The following is a 17,746-nucleotide window of genomic DNA, read 5'->3' as shown; positions in this document are numbered from 1 at the left end:
CCCAACATGGAGGACCAGGTGCTGTATTCATCTGGCCCTTCACCTGGAACCTGCCCAGCAAGGTTGAACCTACCAAGCTTCGACGAGCAGAGGCTGAGGACGAGCTTCACTCCAAGTCAGGTAAGGCCGGGTAAGTTCCTTTCAAAGGAGAACGTTTCAAAAGTTGAGGGAACGTATTGGGTAGGTCATGTCAGCTGAGATCGGCCCCGTGGTTTGTTCATCCTGCAGCACGTGGGAAATCAGGGATACTTCCAGTGTCCCTGACGTCTATGTGTGCAGGAAGTATGTCTAGCTGCAGCTTCTGGCAGACCGCATTGAGCGTCTGGAGCTGCGATTCGATTCATACTGGAGCATCCGCGATGCTGAGAAAGTTGTGAATAGCACGTTCAGTGAGATGGCCACACCGCAGGTAAAGGCTACACAGGCAGAAAGGGAATGGGTGGCCACTAGACAGTGTAGCAGTAGGCAGGTAGTGCAGGAGTCCCCTGAGGTCATCTCCCTCCTAAACAGATATACTGTTTGGATACTGTTGGGGGAGATGTCTCATCAGGGGAAGGCAGCAGCAGCTGAGTTCATTGCACCATGGGTGGCTCTGCGGCCCAGGAGGGAAGGAAAAGGAGTGGGAGAGGTACAGTGATAGGGGATTCGATTGTAAGGGGAATAGGTAGGCGTTTCTGTGGCCGCAAACGAGACTCCAGGATGGTATGTTGCCTCCCTGGTGCAAGGGTCAAGGATGTCTCTGAGCGGCTGCAGAACATTCTGGAGTGGGAGGGTGAACAGCCAGTGGTCGTGGTGCACGTAGCTACCAACAATATAGGTAAGTAATGGGATGAGGTCCTACAAGGTGAATTTAGGGAGTTAGGAGATAAACTAAAAAGGTAATAAAGGTAATAATCTCTGGATTACTACCAGTATCACGTGCTAGTCAGATTAGAAATAGGACGATATTTCAGATGAATATGTGGCTTGAAAAATGGTGCAAGGAGGAGGGATTCAAATTTCTGGGGCATTGGAACCAGTTCTGGGGGAGGTGGGACCGGTACAAACAGGGCGGTCTGCACCTGGGCTGGACTGGAACCAATGTCCAAGGGGGAGCATTTGCTACTGCTTTTCAGGAGGATTTAAACTAATGTGGCAGGGGGATGAGAACAAGTGCAGAGAGACAGAGGGGTGTCAAATGAGGGTAGAAGCAAAAAGTAGTAAGGTGAAAAGTAAAAGTGGCAGGCAGGCAAATCCAGGGCAAAAATCAAAAAGGGCCACTTTTCAACGTAATTGTATAAGGGCTAAGAGTGTTGTAAAAACAAGCCTGAAAGCTTTGTGTCAATAGACAATAGACAATAGGTGCAGGAGTAGGCCATTCGGCCCTTCTAGCCAGCACTGCCATTCACTGTGATCATGGCTGATCATACACAATCATTACCCCATTCCTGCCTTCTCCCCATATCCCTTGACCCTACTATCTATAAGAGCTCTATCTAACTCTCTCTTGAATGCATCCAGAGACTTGGCCTCCACTGCCTTCTGGGGCAGAGCATTCCACATATCCACCACTCTCTGGGTGAAAATGTTTTTCCGCATCTCTGTTCTAAATGGCCTACCCCTTATTCTTAAACTGTGGCCTCTAGTTCTGGACTCACCCATCAGCGGGAACATGCTTCCTGCCTCCAGCGTGTCCAATCCCTTAATAATCTTATATGTTTCAATCAGATCCCCTCTCATCCTTCTAAATTCCAGTGTATACAAGCCCAGTCGCTCCAATCTTTCAACATGTGACAGTCCCGCCATTCCGGGAATTAACCTTGTGAATCTACGTTGCACTCCCTCAATAGCAAGAATGTCCTTCCTCAAATTTGGAGACCAAAACTGCACACAATACTCCAGGTGGGGTCTCACAAGGGCCCTGTACAGCTGCAGAAGGACCTCTTTACTCCTATACTCAATTCCTCTTGTTATAAAAGCCAGCATGCCATTAGCTTTCTTCACTGCCTGCTGTACCTGCATGCTTGCTTTCAATGACTGATGTACAAGAACACCTAGGTCTCATTGTACTTCCCCTTTTCCTAACTTGACTCCATTTAGATAGTAATCTGCCTTCCTGTTCTTGCCACCAACATGGATAACCTCACATTTATCCACATTAAACTGCATCTGCCATACATTTGCCCACTCACCCAACCTGTCCAAGTCACCCTGCATTCTCATAACATCCTCCTGACATTTCACACTGCCACCCAGCTTTGTGTCATCAGCAAATTTGCTAATGTAACTTTTAATCCCTTCATCTAAATCATTAATGTATATTGTAAACAGCTGCGGTCCCAGCACCGAACCTTGCGGTACCCCACTGGTCACAGCCTGCCATTCCAAAAGGGACCCGTTAATCACTACTCTTTGTTTCCTGTCAGCCAGCCAATTTTCAATCCATGTCAGTACTCTGCCCCCAATACCATGTGCCCTAATTTTGCCCACTAATCTTCTATGTGGGACTTTATCAAAAGCTTTCTGGAAGTCCAGGAACACTACATCCACTGGCTCTCCCTTGTCCATTTTCATAGTTACATTCTCAAAAAACTCCAGAAGATTAGTCAAGCATGATTTTCCCTTCATAAATCCATGCTGACTCAGACTGATCCTTCTACTGCTATCCAAATGTGTCGTAATTTCCTCTTTTATAATTGACTCCAGCATCTTTCCCACCACTGACATCAGGCTAACCAGTCTATAATTCACTGTTTTCTCTCTCCCTCCTTTCTTGAAAAGTGGGACAACATTAGCCACCCTCCAATCAGCAGGAACTGTTCCTGAATCTATAGAACATTGGAAAATGATTACCAATGCATCCACGATTTCTAGAGCCACCTCTTTAAGTACCCTGGGATGCAGACCATCAGGTCCCGGGGACTTAACAGCCTTCAGACTCAACAGTCTATCCAACACCGTTTCTTGCCTAATATAAATTTCCTTCAGTTCATCATTTACCCTAGTTCCTTTGGCCACTATTACATCTGGGAGATTGTTTGTTTCTTCCCTAGTGAAGACAGATCCAAAGTACCTGTTTAACTCATCTGCCATTTCCTTGTTCCCCATAATAAATTCACCCATTTCTGTCTTCAATGGCCCAATTTTGGTCTTAACTATTTTTTTGCTATTCACATACCTAAAGAAGCTTTTACTATCCTCCTTTATATTCTTGGCTAGTTTACCTTCGTACCTCATTCTTTCTTGGCATATTGCCTTTTTTGTTATCTTCTGTTGCTCCTTAAAAGCTTCCCAGCCCTCCGGTTTCCCATTTATCTTTGCTATGTTATACTTCTTCTCTTTTATTTTTATACTGCCCTTTACTTCTCTCGTCAGCCACGGCCACCCCTTACTCCCCTTAGGATCTTTCTTCCTCTTTGGAATGAACCGATCCTGCACCTTCTGCATTATTCCCAGAAATACCTGCCATTTTTGTTCCACTGTCTTCCCTGCTAAGGTATTGTTCCATTGAACTTTGGCCAGCTCCTCCCTCATAGCTCCATAGTTCCCTTTGTTCAACTGTAATACTGACACATCCAATTTTCCCTTCAATGCAAGGAGCATTTGTAACAAGGTGGATGAATTGAATGTGCAGATAGTTATTAATTAATATGATATAGTTGGGATCACAGAGACATGGCTCCAGGGTGACCAAGGATGGGAGCTCAACATCCAGGGATATTCAATATTTAGGAGGGATAGACAGGAAAGAAAAGGAGGTGGAGTAGCATTGCTGGTTAGAGAGGAGATTAACGCAATAGAAAGGAAGGACATTAGCCTGGAGGATGTGGAATTGATATGGGTAGAGCTGCATAACTCTAAGGGGCAGAGAACGCTGGTGGGAGTTGTGTACAGGCCACCTAACAGCAGTAGTGAGGCTGGGGATGGCATTAAATAGGAAATTAGAAATGCGTGCAATAAAGGAACAGTAGTTATAATGGGTGACTTCAATCTACATCTAGATTGGGTGAACCAAATTGGTAAGGGTGCTGAGGAAGAGGATTTCTTAGAATGTATGCAAGATGGTTTTCAGATCAACATGTCAAGGAACCTACTAGAGAGCAGGCCACTCTAGATTGGGTATTGTGCAATGAGGAAGGGTTAGTTAGCAATCTTGTCGTGCGAGGCCCCTTGGGTAAGAGTGACCACAATATGGTGGAATTCTTCATTAAGATGGAGAGTGACTTTTTTTAAATATCCTTCATGGTCTTTAATGTAACCAAAACTGACATAATTAAAGCAAGTATCTCCTCGCATCACTATCATTATTTACTGTGTGATATTACCTAGGATATCAAGGTCTTTGACCATGATTATTCTTTTTAAATTTTTTAATACATTTTTTATTGAATTTTCAAATAGGTTACAGAAAGAAAAAAAATTATCAACCCTTCCCCCCTCCCCTTAACCCCTCCCCCCTAACATATCCCTATAGAAGAAAAAAGAAAGAAAGAAAGAAAGAAAGAAAAAGAAAGAAAGAATGCCTGGATATCAGAAGATCCCCACATGCTCCATGGAGTTCATAATAGCTTTAATATGTATATTTATTTCTTTCCCCAGATAACCAATAATTTTATCTTCGGAGCACCTATATATTTAATCCTATCTTTTGTAAATAAGGGCACCAAATTTTCAGAAATATTTCATATTTATCTCTTAAATTATAAGTAATTTTTTCAAGTGGAATGCAGCTAAAAATTTCATTCTTCCAACGATCTATACTTAAGTATGAATCCAATTTCCAAGTAACTGCAATAGCCTTTTTGGCTACTGCCAATGCAATTTTTATGAATTCTTTCTGATATTTATTCAATTTGGATTTCGATTTTATCCCTTCAATATCGTCTAGTAAAAATAATGCTGGATTATGTGGAAGTTGTATTCCAATAATTTGTTCCAGTAAAACTCTTAAATTTGTCCAAAAAGGTTGAATTTTAAAACAAGACCAAGTAGAGTGTAAAAAAGTATCAATTTCTTGATTACATCGAAAACATTGATCAGATAAATTTGAGTTTAATCTATTTATTTTTTGTGGTGTAATATATAATTAATGTAAAAAGTTATATCGTACTAATCTTAGTCGAACATTTATTGTATTTGTCATACTGTCAAGCCATAATCTTGACCAACTTGTTTCATCAATTTTAATATTCAAATCACTTTCCCATTTTTGTCTTGACTTATGAATTCCTTGTTTAATTGCCTGTTTTTGAATCAAATTATACATACCAGAAATATTTTTTTAAATTTTTCCTTTATGAATTAAAGTTTCTATTTCATTAGGTTTCAGCAATAACATTGTTTGGCCCAGTTTATCTCTTAAATAAGCCCTTAATTGGAAATAACAGAAAAGAGTGTTATTTGATATTTGATATTTATTCTTTAATTGGTCAAATTACATTAATATACCTCCTTCAAAACAGTCTCCTATATATCTAATCCCTTTGTGAAACCAGTTATATAAAAGTTGATTATCCATTGTGAAAGGAATAAGTTTATTTTGAATTAAAGGTCTCTTTGCTAATAAACATTTATCTTATTCCATAGATCAATCAAATGTTTTAGTATAGGAGATTCTTTCTTTTCTCGAATCCATTTAGATTCCCATTTATATATAAAATCTTCTGGTATATTTTCTCCTATTTTATCTAATTCTATTCTAATCCATGCCTGTTTATCTTCATCAAAAAAAGATGCAATAAATCTAAGTTGATTTGCTTTGTAATAATTCTTAAAATTTGGTCATAGTAACCCTCCTAGGTCAAATTTCCATGTCACTTTTTCCAACGATATTCTTGACATCTTACCTTTCCAAAGGAACTTCCTCACACATTTATTTAACTCTTGAAAAAACTTCTGCGGTAATTGTATTGGTAGTGTTTGGAATAAATATTGTAATCTAGGGAATATATTCATTTTTACAGCATTGACTCTTCCTACTAATGTTATTGGTAACATCATCCATTTGTCAAGATCCTCTTGAATTTTTTTCAATAATGGCAAATAATTTAGTTTATATAAATTCTTTATATCATTATCAACTCTTATACCTAAATACTTTATACCATTTATCGGCCATCTAAATTGAGTTATTAATCGACATTGACTATAATCTCCTTTAGTAAGGGGTAGAATTTCACTTTTATCCCAATTTATTTTGTATCCTGATATTTTCCCATATTCTTCCAATCTAGAAGATAATTTACACAACGAATGCAATGTGTTAGTTAGATAAATCAGAAAATCAGCAGCAAATAAGTTAATCTTATATTCCTCCTGATTAACTCTGAAACCCATAATATCTGAGTCAGTTCTAATTAATTCAGCTAATGGTTCTATCACCAACACAAATAAAGCAGGTGATAATGGACAACCTTGTCTAGTTGACCTTGTTAACTGAAATGACGTTGAAATTTGGCCATTTGTCACCACTTTAGCTTTGGGGTTAGTATTTAAGGTTTTAATCCATTTTATAAAATATACTCCTAATCCATATTTTTCCAATACCGTAAATAAAAAATCCCATTCTAATCTATCAAATGCTTTTTCTGCATCCAATGCAACTGCCACACTCATTTCCTCCCTCTTTTGTGCCAAATGAATTATGTTAAGTAACCGAGTTACATTATCTGCCGATTGTCTATTTTTAATAAATCCTGTTTGGTCCATGTGTATTAATTTTGGTGAGTATTTAGATAATCTATTAGATAAAATCTTTGCTATTATTTTATAGTCCGTGTTCAACAAAGAAATAGGTCTATATGATGTTGGCTTTAAGAGATCTCTGTCTTTTTTTGGCAATATTATTAAAACAGCCGTCGAAAAAGATTCTGGAAGTTTATGCGTTCTTTCCGCTTGGTGAATTAGCTCCATAAAAGGAGGAATTAATAAACCTTTAAACTTTTTGTAATATTCAGGTGGAAAAGCATCTTCTCCTGGAGATTTATTACTCTGAAGTGATCCGAGAGCTTCTTCGACCTCTTTTAATGTAAAAGGCACATCTAATCCCTTCTGTTCTTCCAAATTCAATTTTGGGAGAGTTATTTGTGATAAAAAACCTTTCTATCTCAACAATATCATTTTGTGTTTCTGATTGATACAGTTCAGAATTAAAAAAATTTAAAGTTTCATTGATTTCTAAAGGTTTATAAATAATTTTATTTACACTTGTTCTAATTGCATTTATCGTTTTGGAAGCCTGGTCTGTTTTTAACTGCCAAGCAAGAATCTTGTGTGATCTTTCACCTAGTTCATAATATCTCTGTTTAGTTCTCATAATTGCTTTTTCTGTTCGGTATGTCTGAAGTGTATTATATTGTAGCTTCTTATTAACAAGTTGTTTTTGTTTTTCTTCTGTCATATATCTTTGAGATTCTTTTTCTAATTTTGTAATCTCTTTTTCCAATTGATCTATTTCTACCATATATTCCTTCTTAATTTTAGAAGTATAACTTATTATCTGGCCTCTCAAATATGCCTTCATTGCTTCCCATAATATAAATTTATCATCAACTGAATGTGAGTTTGTATCTAAAAAAAACTGAATCTGTTTTTTCATAAAATCACAAAAATATTGATGTTTTATTAATACTGAATTAAATCTCCATCTGTAAATCGATTCCTCCTTATCCATCATTATCATTGTCATTATCAAGGGGGAATGATCTGACAATATTCTTGCTTTAAATTCCATATTTTTCACTCTGTCTTGAATATTCGCTGATAGTAGGAAAAAATCTATCCTTGAATAAGTTTCATGTCTATTTGAATAAAATAAATAATCTCTTTCTCTTGGGTTAATTCTTCTCCATATATCAATCAAACTTAAATCTTTCATCAATGATAAAGTTAATTTTGCTACTTTTGATTTTGTAACAACCTTTGTTGACCTATCTAAAACTGGGTCTAGACAAAAGTTAAAGTCTCCACCTATTAATATTTTATCGTGTGTGTCAGCCAAATTCAAAAAAGCCTCTTGTATAAATTTTACATCGTTTTCATTTGGTGCGTAAATATTCATAAGAGTCCATAGTTCTGAACAGATTTGACAATGTATAATTACATATCTTCCCGCAAAATCAATTAATACATTTTGTATTTTAAGTGATAAAGTTTTGTTAACCAAAATTGCAACTCCCCTCGCTTTTGAATTAAATGAAGCTGCAATAACATTTCCGACCCAATCTCTTTTTAATTTCTGATGTTCTATCTTGGTTAAATGTGTTTCTTGTGTAAAAGCTATATCTATTTTCATTTTCTTAATGTATGTTAAAATTCTTTTTCTTTTGTTACGAAGGATGAACAGCTCTGAAGGGCAGAAGGGTTCAAGGTTGCCCATGTCCCCCTCCCCTGGGAGAATTACAAACCGTTACTGTTACCAGGCTGCTAATGAGAGAGAAAGAGATGGAACAAAACATACTTTTGTTTGGAACATTTGCTTCAGACAAGGGAGAAATAACACCGGGGGAGAGAGACCATATTATGACTCCTGTAAGACTCACGGCTCCGGAGAGGGCTGTTTACTTGGTACTATTCTGTTCATTAAAATTCCTCAGTGGACAGCCGGAGTGGGCTGGTTTGATGGGCTAAGCCATTCAAAACTGATTGACACCTGAGACCCCATCAGTAGGGATAAAAGTGAGGTCTGGGGAGACACCCCTCAGACGCACCAAGAGACACACTAGTGAGCACTGCTTAAGTGTTGGAACCCACGAGAAAAGTGTGGGGCATCAGAGACCAAATGAAGGATCGGTCAATTTTAACTCACAGTGTTTATAGCGAGGCCAGTGGTGGCTTGTGTGTGTGTCCACCCTTGCCTGGGTGACGAGTCCACCATAGAAGAACAGTCTAGCTAAAGGACAGAGGGGTCATACCTGAATGGCCACAACAACACATCGTCGGATCAAGAACGTAAAGGGAGGTTTGACTGGCTGTCACTGTTTGCTCGCTCTCTCTCTCCAACAATTACAACACATCGACCAACAACTACCTCAGCCTGTATGAACTGAACTGAACTTTATATTCACATATGACAATTCATTTACCCCTAGACATCGATAGAGCTTGTTTATTATTGATTATTATTATACCCACACTTCTAGGTTTAGTATTGCTAATGTGTATTATCTGTATATTTGCATTGTTGATATTGATTTGTATATTTTACTAATAAACACTGTTTTGAAAATAGTACCAGACTCCAATGGACACTTCTATCTTTGCTGGTAAGACACCCAGTTACGGGGTATGTAACACTTTTCACCAGTCCATTAAGCCCATTAACATTAAAACTTTAAAAATTCATTAAATTAGTCATTATTTTTAATGGGGTTACTCCAATCTATAATAATACATAATATTTCAACTCTCGTAGTACCTTGGGGAATTATTTTAAAATTCTCCATGTTGCTATGTGTCTCCCCTCCGATCATCCAGGCAAAGAAAGAAAGATAAAAGAAAAATAGATTATAAAGAAAAAAACAATTAAAAAACCCCCTGCTAATGTTGTGAATGGAAAAAAACACATTACCCCCCTCCGTTGTGCGGGTCATGGCAAACGCCATGATTACGCACGTGAATCCCATAGCGATCGATCCGAAGTTCCCCCAGCTCCCCCGTAGCATGAAAAAAGTATATGTAAGAGAAGAAAAAATAATATCACTACTCTCAATTAATATTTCTCAAATTTTTACCTTTCTCCCCCTGTATCATATAATTAAAAGTATATTTAAATATTCTTCTGTCCTTAATGTCCATCAACTCACTTCACTGTCCCCGTCTTCATCTTTAATCTGTTTCACTTTTAAATCTTTACTGAGTCTAGCGAATATTTGGGAGTTCTTGTGCAAACTCCTCTGCATCCCGATGATCAGTAAAAAATCTTCTTTTTCCGTCATCCCAAAAAATTATCAGTGTTGCCGGGTGGTGCAATATAAATTTATAACCCTTTTCCCATAAAACATTTTTCGCTGGATTAAATTCCTTCTTTCTCTTCAAAAGGTCATAACTTATATCAGGATAGAAAAGAACTGCTTTCCCTTCTATCATCAATGGCCCGTTTCTCTTTCTGGCACATTGGGCAGCCGCCTTCAGGATCTTTTCTTTATCTTGATATCTTAAGCATTTTATCAAGATTGGTCGTGGGTTTTGATCAGGTTGAGGTTTTGGTCTTAAGGCTCTGTGGGCCCTTTCGATTTCAGTCAACAGGGTTCCCTCTTCCATTTCCAAATTTTCCGGGATCCATTTTTGAAATTTTTTTATTGGATCCTCTCCCTCTATTCCTTCTTTAAGACCAACAATTTTAATATTATTTGATCTACTAAAATTTTCAAGCACGTCTATTTTTTCCAACAGTCATTTTTTTTCTGATGTCCAGGCAAGAATATTATCTTCCATTTTATTCACTCTCTCAATAGTGTCTCCCATTATTTCTTCCAGCTCTTTAACTTTCTTGTCCATTTTCTCCTGTTTTTTCACCATTTTATCAAACATAGTCTTCATATTTTTAATATCTTCTTTTATTATTTTTAATGTTTTTAATTCTTTTAATTCATGTATTATTTGCACCAAAGCTTTTCTTATGTCTCCAGAAGATCTTCCACCTCCAACCTCTTCCTGTTGTTCTTCTTTTGCCTCCTCATCTCCATCTGTATGTTCCAGAGAATCCGAATCCACCTCGGGTTCATTTTCACTTCCACTTCCAATCGTAGCTGGGATCTGTAGTTCAAATTTCTGGTGTTTGCGCATGCCCTTTCCTTCACGCACGCGCAGTTCCTGTTGTTCCTTCTTGGAGACTGTTGATGTTGCCGCCGATTCCTGTTCTGTATCGCCGGAGGTAAGATGCACTTGAGTCCGAGGCTTCTTCATGGTGGCCGGCCCAGCTTGTACTGTCTTCAAAGTAGTTGTTTTCTCCTGCGTCTGTTAAGGAGGCATATCTAAGGAAAATCCTGAGTAGTTTAGACGTAGTTTTTAGAAAATATTTACTAACTTTTCTTCACTTAAACATTAATTTATTAGTTTTTTACGGGAGAGCTGGATTTCCACGTCTTGATCCTACGTCATCACGTGACGTCCCCCCGAGAGTGACGTAGTTAATACAGAAACAAAGGTTCTGAACTTAAAGAAGGGTAACTTTGAAGGTATGAGACGTGAATTAGCCAAGATAGACTGGCAAATGATACTTAAAGGGTTGACGGTGGATATGCAATGGCAAGCATTTAAAGATCGCATGGATGAACTACAACAATTGTTCATCCCAGTTTGGCAAAAGAATAAACCAGGGAAGGTAGTGCACCCATGGCTGACAAAGGAAATTAGGGATACTATCAATTCCAAAGAAGAAACATACAAATTAGCCAGAAAAAGCGGCACACCTGAGGACTGGGAGAAATTCAGAGTCCAGCAGAGGAGGACAAAGGGCTTAATTAGGAAAGGGAAAAAAGATTATGAGAGAAAGCTGGCAGAGAACATAAAAACTGACTGTAAAAGCTTTTATAGATACGTGAAAAGAAAAAGATTGGTTAAGACAAATGTAGGTCCCTTACAGTCAGAAACAGGTGAATTGATCATGGGGAACAAGGACATGGCAGACCAATTGAATAACTACTTTGGTTCTGTCTTTACTAAGGAGGACATAAATAATCTTCCAGAAATAGTAAGGGACCGAGGGTCTAGTGAGATGGAGGAACTGAGGGAAATACATGTTAGTAGGGAAGTGGTGTTAGGTAAATTGAAGGGATTAAAGGCAGATAAATCCCCAGGGCCAGATGGTCTGCATCCCAGAGTGCTTAAGGAAGTAGCCCAAAAAATAGTGGATGCATTAGTGATAAGGTTTCAAAACTCCTTAGATTCTGGATTAGTTCCTGAGGATTTGAGGATGGCTAATGTAACCCCACTTTTTAAAAAAGGAGGGAGAGGGAAACCGGGGAGTTATAGACTGGTTAGCCTGACATCGGTGGTGGGGAAAATGCTAGAATCAGTTATCAAAGGTATGATAACAGCACATTTGGAAAGAGGTGAAATCATTGGACAAAGTCAGCATGGATTTGTGAAAGGAAAATCATGTCTGACGAATCTTATAGAATTTTTTGAAGATGTAACCAGTAGAGTGGATAGGGGAGAACCAGTGGATGTGGTATATTTGGATTTTCAAAAGGCTTTTGACAAGGTCCCACACAGGAGATTAGTGTACAAACTTAAAGCACATGGTATTGGGGGTGTAGTATTGATGTGGATAGAGAATTGGTTGGCAGACAGGAAACAAAGAGTGGGAGTAAACGGGACCTTTTCAGAATGGCAGGCAGTGACTAGTGGGGTACCGCAAGGCTCAGTGCTGGGACCCCAGTTGCTTACAATATATATTAATGATTTAGACAAGGGAACTAAATGCAGCATCTCCAAGTTTGCGGATGACACTGTTACGTACCCCGTAACTGGGTGTCTGACCAGCAGAGAAAGAAGAATCCGTTGGAGTCTGGTGGTACCAAACTAAAGGTGTTTATTAGTAAACTACACAATACAATATCAAAAATGCAAATATACATATAAAACAAGTTAGCAGTAATAAACCTAAAAGTGTAGGAATAATAATATTCAATAAGAAACAAGCTCTATTGATGTCTAGGGGTAAATGAATTGTCATAGGAAAGTAGAGTTCAGTTCATAAATGCTGAAGTAGTTATGGTTGTTGTGTTGAAATCGTTGGAGAGAGAGAGAGCGAGCGAGATTTAACAGCAACAGTTGCGGCAGGCAAACCTTTTTGTGGCTTTCTTAATCCGTCGTGTCGTTGTGGTCATTCAGTTATGACCCCTCTGGTCTTCAGCTAGACCGTTCTTCTGTGGTGAACTTGTCACTCTGGCATGAGTGGACACACACACAAGTCCCCACCGGCCCTGCTGTAACACTGTGAGTTTTACTGACCGATCTCCTGGTTCGGTCTCCGAAGCCCCCACCTTTCTGTGGGTTCCCAACACTCAGTCAGTGTCCACTGGCCTGTCTGAAGGGTGTCTCTCCAGACCTGTCTTTTATCCCCACTCACGGGGTCTCAGCTATCCATCAACTCTGAATCACCGTGTCCATCAAATCAGGCCACTCCTGCTATCTCCTGAGGAATGTTAACGAGCAAAGTAAAGTCCTTGTAGTGGAAGGTAAATAATCCAGGAAGAGTCAAAATACAGTAAATCAACAGTCTCTTTTCCCCTCTTATCTGTAGCAAATGTTCTTGCCTGGGCTTTATCTCTCTCTCATGAGCAGCATAACAACAGCAATAGTTCGTAGTTCTCAGGAGGGGGGTTGGGAATGGTTAACTCTGCACCCCATTGTCCATCAGGTCTGTTCATAACTCATAACACCACGAAGCTGGGCAGTGGTGTTAGCTGTGAGGAGGATGCTAAGAGGATGCAGGGTGACTTGGATAGGTTAGGTGAGTGGGCAAATACATGGTAGATGCAATTTAATGTGGATAAATGTGAGGTTATCCACTTTGGTTGTAAGAACAGGAAAACAGATTATTATCTGAATGATGGCCGATTAGGAAAAGGGGAGATGCAACGAGACCTGGGTGTCATTGCACACCAGTCATTGAAAGTGGGCATGCAGGTACAGCAGGCAGTGAAATAGGCAAATGGTATGTTGGCATTCATAGCAAGAGGATTCGAGTACAGGAGCAGGGAGGTTCTACTGCAGTTGTACAAGGTCTTGGTGAGACCACACCTGGAGTATTGTGTGCAGTTTTGGTCCCCTAATCTGAGGAAAGACATTCTTGCCATAGAGGGAGTACAGAGAAGGTTCACCAGATTGATTCCTGGGATGGCAGGACTTTCATATGAAGAAAGACTGAATCGACTAGGCTTATACTCACTGGAATTTAGAAGATTGAGGGGAGATCTTATTGAAATGTATAAAATTCTAAAGGGATTGGACAGGCTAGATGCAGGAAGATTGTTTCCGATGTTGGGGAAGTCCAGAACGAGGGGTCACAGTTTAAGGATAAAGGGGAAGCCTTTTAGGACCGAGATGAGGAAAAACTTCTTCACACAGAGAGTGGTGAATCTGTGGAATTCTCTGCCACAGGAAATAGCTGAGGCCAGTTCATTGGCTATATTTAAGAGGTAGTTAGATATGGCCCTTGTGGCTAAAGGGATCGGGGATATGGAGAGAAAACAGGTATAGGGTTCTGAGTTGGAAGATTAGCCATGATCATACTGAATGGCGGTGCAGGCTCAAAGGGCTGAATGGCCTACTCCTGCACCTATTTTCTATCTTTCTATGTTTCTACCAGGGACTGAAGTCCCAGCTGGTATAGCTCCCAGGATCATTAAGGCACACAAACCTTCCCACCACGATAAGGAACAGCACATGGGGAAGCTTTAGACCACCTGGACAACACAAACACCAATGTCAGGATGCTGTTCTTCAACTATAGCTCAGCATTTAATCCCATCATTCCCACAAATCTATTAAGAAGTTGCAGAATCTGGGCCTCTGTACCTCCCTCTGCAATTGAATCCTCGACTTCCTAACCGGAAGACCACAATCTGTGCAGATTGGTGATAGCATATCCTCCTTGCTGATGATTAACACTGGCGTACCTCAGGGGTGTATGCTTAGTCCACTGCTCTACACTCTATATACCCATGACCGTATGGCTAGGCACAGCTCAAATACCATCTATAAATTTGCTGACGATACAACCATTGTTGGTAGAATCTCAGGTGGTGACAAGAGGGTGTACAGGAGTGAGATATGCCAACTAGTGGAGTGGAGCTGCAGCAACAACCTGGCACTCAATGTCAGTAAGATGAAAGAGCTGATTGTGGACTTCAGGAAGGCTAAGACGAAGTAACACTTACCAATCAGCATAAAGGGATCAGAAGTAGAGAGAGTGAGCAGTTTCGAGTTCCTGGGTGTCAAGATCTCTGAAGATCTAACCTGGCCCCAACATATCGATGTAGCTATAAAGAAGGCAAGACAGTGACTATACTTCATTAGTAGTTTGAAGAGATTTGGTATGTCAACGAATACACTCAAGAACTTCTACAGTTGTACCATGGAGAACATTCTGACAGGCTGCATCACTGTCTGATAGGGAGGGGCTACTGCACAGGACCGAAAGAAGCTGCAGAAGATTGTAAATCTAGTCAGCTCCATCCTGGGTACTAGCCTACAAAGTACCCAGGACATCTTTAAGGAGCGGTGTCTCAGAAAGGCAGCGTCCATTATTAAGGACCTCCAGCACCCAGGACATGCCCTTTTCTCACTGTTACCATCAGGGAGGAGGTACAGAAGCCTGAAGACACACACTCAGCGATTCAGGAACAGCTTCTTCCCTTCTGCTATCTGTTTCCTAAATGGACATTGAACCATTGGACACTAGCTCAATTTTTTTAATACACAGTATTTCTATTTCTTGCACATTTTTAAAAATCTATTCAATATACAGATACTGTAATTGATTTACTTGTTTATTTATTTTTTTTCTCTTCCATATTACGTATTGCATTGAACTGCTGCTGCTAAATTAACAAATTTCACGTCACATGCTGGTGATAACAAACCTGATTTTGACCCTGATACTTCTTTGCCATTCTCCTAAACTCCTGAACCCTTTTGCAACCTCTCTGCTTCCTCAGCACTACCTTCCCCTCCATATATCATCGTATCATTTGCAAATTTTGGCCAGAAATCCAACAATTCTGTCTTCCAGATCGTTAACATACAACATAAAAAGAAGCAATCAGAAAACTGACCCCTGCGGCCAACCAGAAACAGCTCCCTTTATTCCCACTCTTTGCCTCCTGTCAATCGGCCAATACTCCATCTATGCTAGTGTTTTTACTTTTATCTTGCTAAGCACCCTCATGTGAGGCATTTAATCAAAGACCTCCTGAAAATCCAAGTACACAACATCCACTGGTCTTCATTTGTCTATCCTGCTTGTTATTTCCTCAAAGAATTCCATTTGATTAGTCAGTCAAGATTTCCCCTTAAGGAAACTAGGCTGACTATGGACTATTTTATCATGTGCTTCCAAATACCCCGAAACCACTTCCTTAACAATTGACTCCAACATCTTCCCAACCACTGAGATCAGACTAACTGGTGTATCATTTCCTTTTTTTCTGCTTCTCTCCCTTTTTAAAGAGTAGAGTGACATTTGCAATTTTCCATTCCTTCGGAATTATACCAGAATCTAGTGATTATAGAAAGATCACTACTAATGCCTCCACAATCTCTTCAGTCACCTCTTTCAGAACCCTGGGGTGTACACTATCTGGTCTAGGTGACTTTTCTACCTTCAGACCTTTTAGTTTCCCAAGAACCTTCTCCCTTGTAATGATAACGTCACACTCTTCTGACCCCTGACACTCTTGAACTCCCAGCATACTGCTAGTGCCTTCCACAGTGAAGACTCATGCAAAATACTTATTCACTTCAATCGCCATTTCCATGTCCCCCCCCCCCCATTACTGTGTCTCCAGCATCATTTTCCAGTGGTCTGATATCCACTCTCACCTCTTTTTTACTCTTTATATATGGGAAAATATTGTTATTCTCTTTGATATCATTGGCTAGCTTACCTTCATATTTAATTTTAACAAATTTCATTGCATATGTCGGTGATATTAAATCTGATTCTGATCATCTTTACCCCCTATGGCTTTTTCTAGTTGTCTTCTGTTGGTTTTTAAAGGTTTTCCAATCGTCTTACTTCCCACTAATTTTTGCTCTATGATATGCCCTCTATTTTGCTTTTATGTTGGCTTTGACTTCCCTTATCAGCCACAGCTGCATCATCCTGCTTCAGAATACTTCTTCTTTGTTATGTATCTATCCTGCACCTTCTGAATTGCTTCCGGAAACTCCAGGCATTGCTGCTTTGCTGTCATCCCTGTTAGTGTCCCCTTTCACTCAACTTTGCCAGCTCCTCTCTCATGCCTCTGTAAATCTCTTTGCTCCAATGTAATACTGATATTTTTCACTTTGGATTCTGTCTCTCAAATTGCAGGTTGAATTCTAACATATTATGCCCACTGGCCCCTAAGGGTTCCTTTACCTTAAGCTTCAAAATCAAATCCAGTTTATTACACAACACCCAATGCAGAATAGCTGATTCCCTTAATGGGTTGACCAGGAGCGGCTCTAAAAAGCCATCTTTCAGTCATTCTACCATCCAGCACCAACCTGATTTTCTTAACTTTGCCCACAATGATTCTATATCTTGCTATCCTATGTCACCTCTTTCTGATGATTTTTATCAACTGAGTAATGCCTGCCTGCCTGTTCTTTTGAAACTATGTGTATCCTTGGATGTTGAACACTCATCTTTCAGCCATGGCTCAGTTATGGCGAATGTCTAATTTCTCTACAAGATGATCTACCTTACTCCATATTCCTCCATGCATTCAAATATAACACCTTCAGTCCTGTTTCTATCACCCTTTTCACTCCCCCCCTCCCCCGTTACACTACATCTCATCCCACTGACTGCAATTTTTCCCTTTCATCTACCTGTCCTTTCTCATGGTCTCATTACACATGCTTCTGCTTGTCCTATCCTCAACCCTATCACTCTGATTCCCATCACCCTGCCAAATTAGTTTAAACCATCCCCAACAGTTCTAGCAAAGCTACCTGCAAGGATATTGGTTCCCCCTCAGGTGTAACCCATCCCTTCTCTACAAGTCATACCTTCCCCTGAGGGCATCCCAATGATCCAGATATTTGACCC

The sequence above is a fragment of the Hemitrygon akajei genome, chromosome 7 (assembly GCF_048418815.1).
Source record: "Hemitrygon akajei chromosome 7, sHemAka1.3, whole genome shotgun sequence".
Classification (NCBI taxonomy): domain Eukaryota; kingdom Metazoa; phylum Chordata; class Chondrichthyes; order Myliobatiformes; family Dasyatidae; genus Hemitrygon; species Hemitrygon akajei.
The sequence above is the reverse complement of the archived record's forward strand: the minus strand, read 5'-3'. Positions refer to the sequence as shown.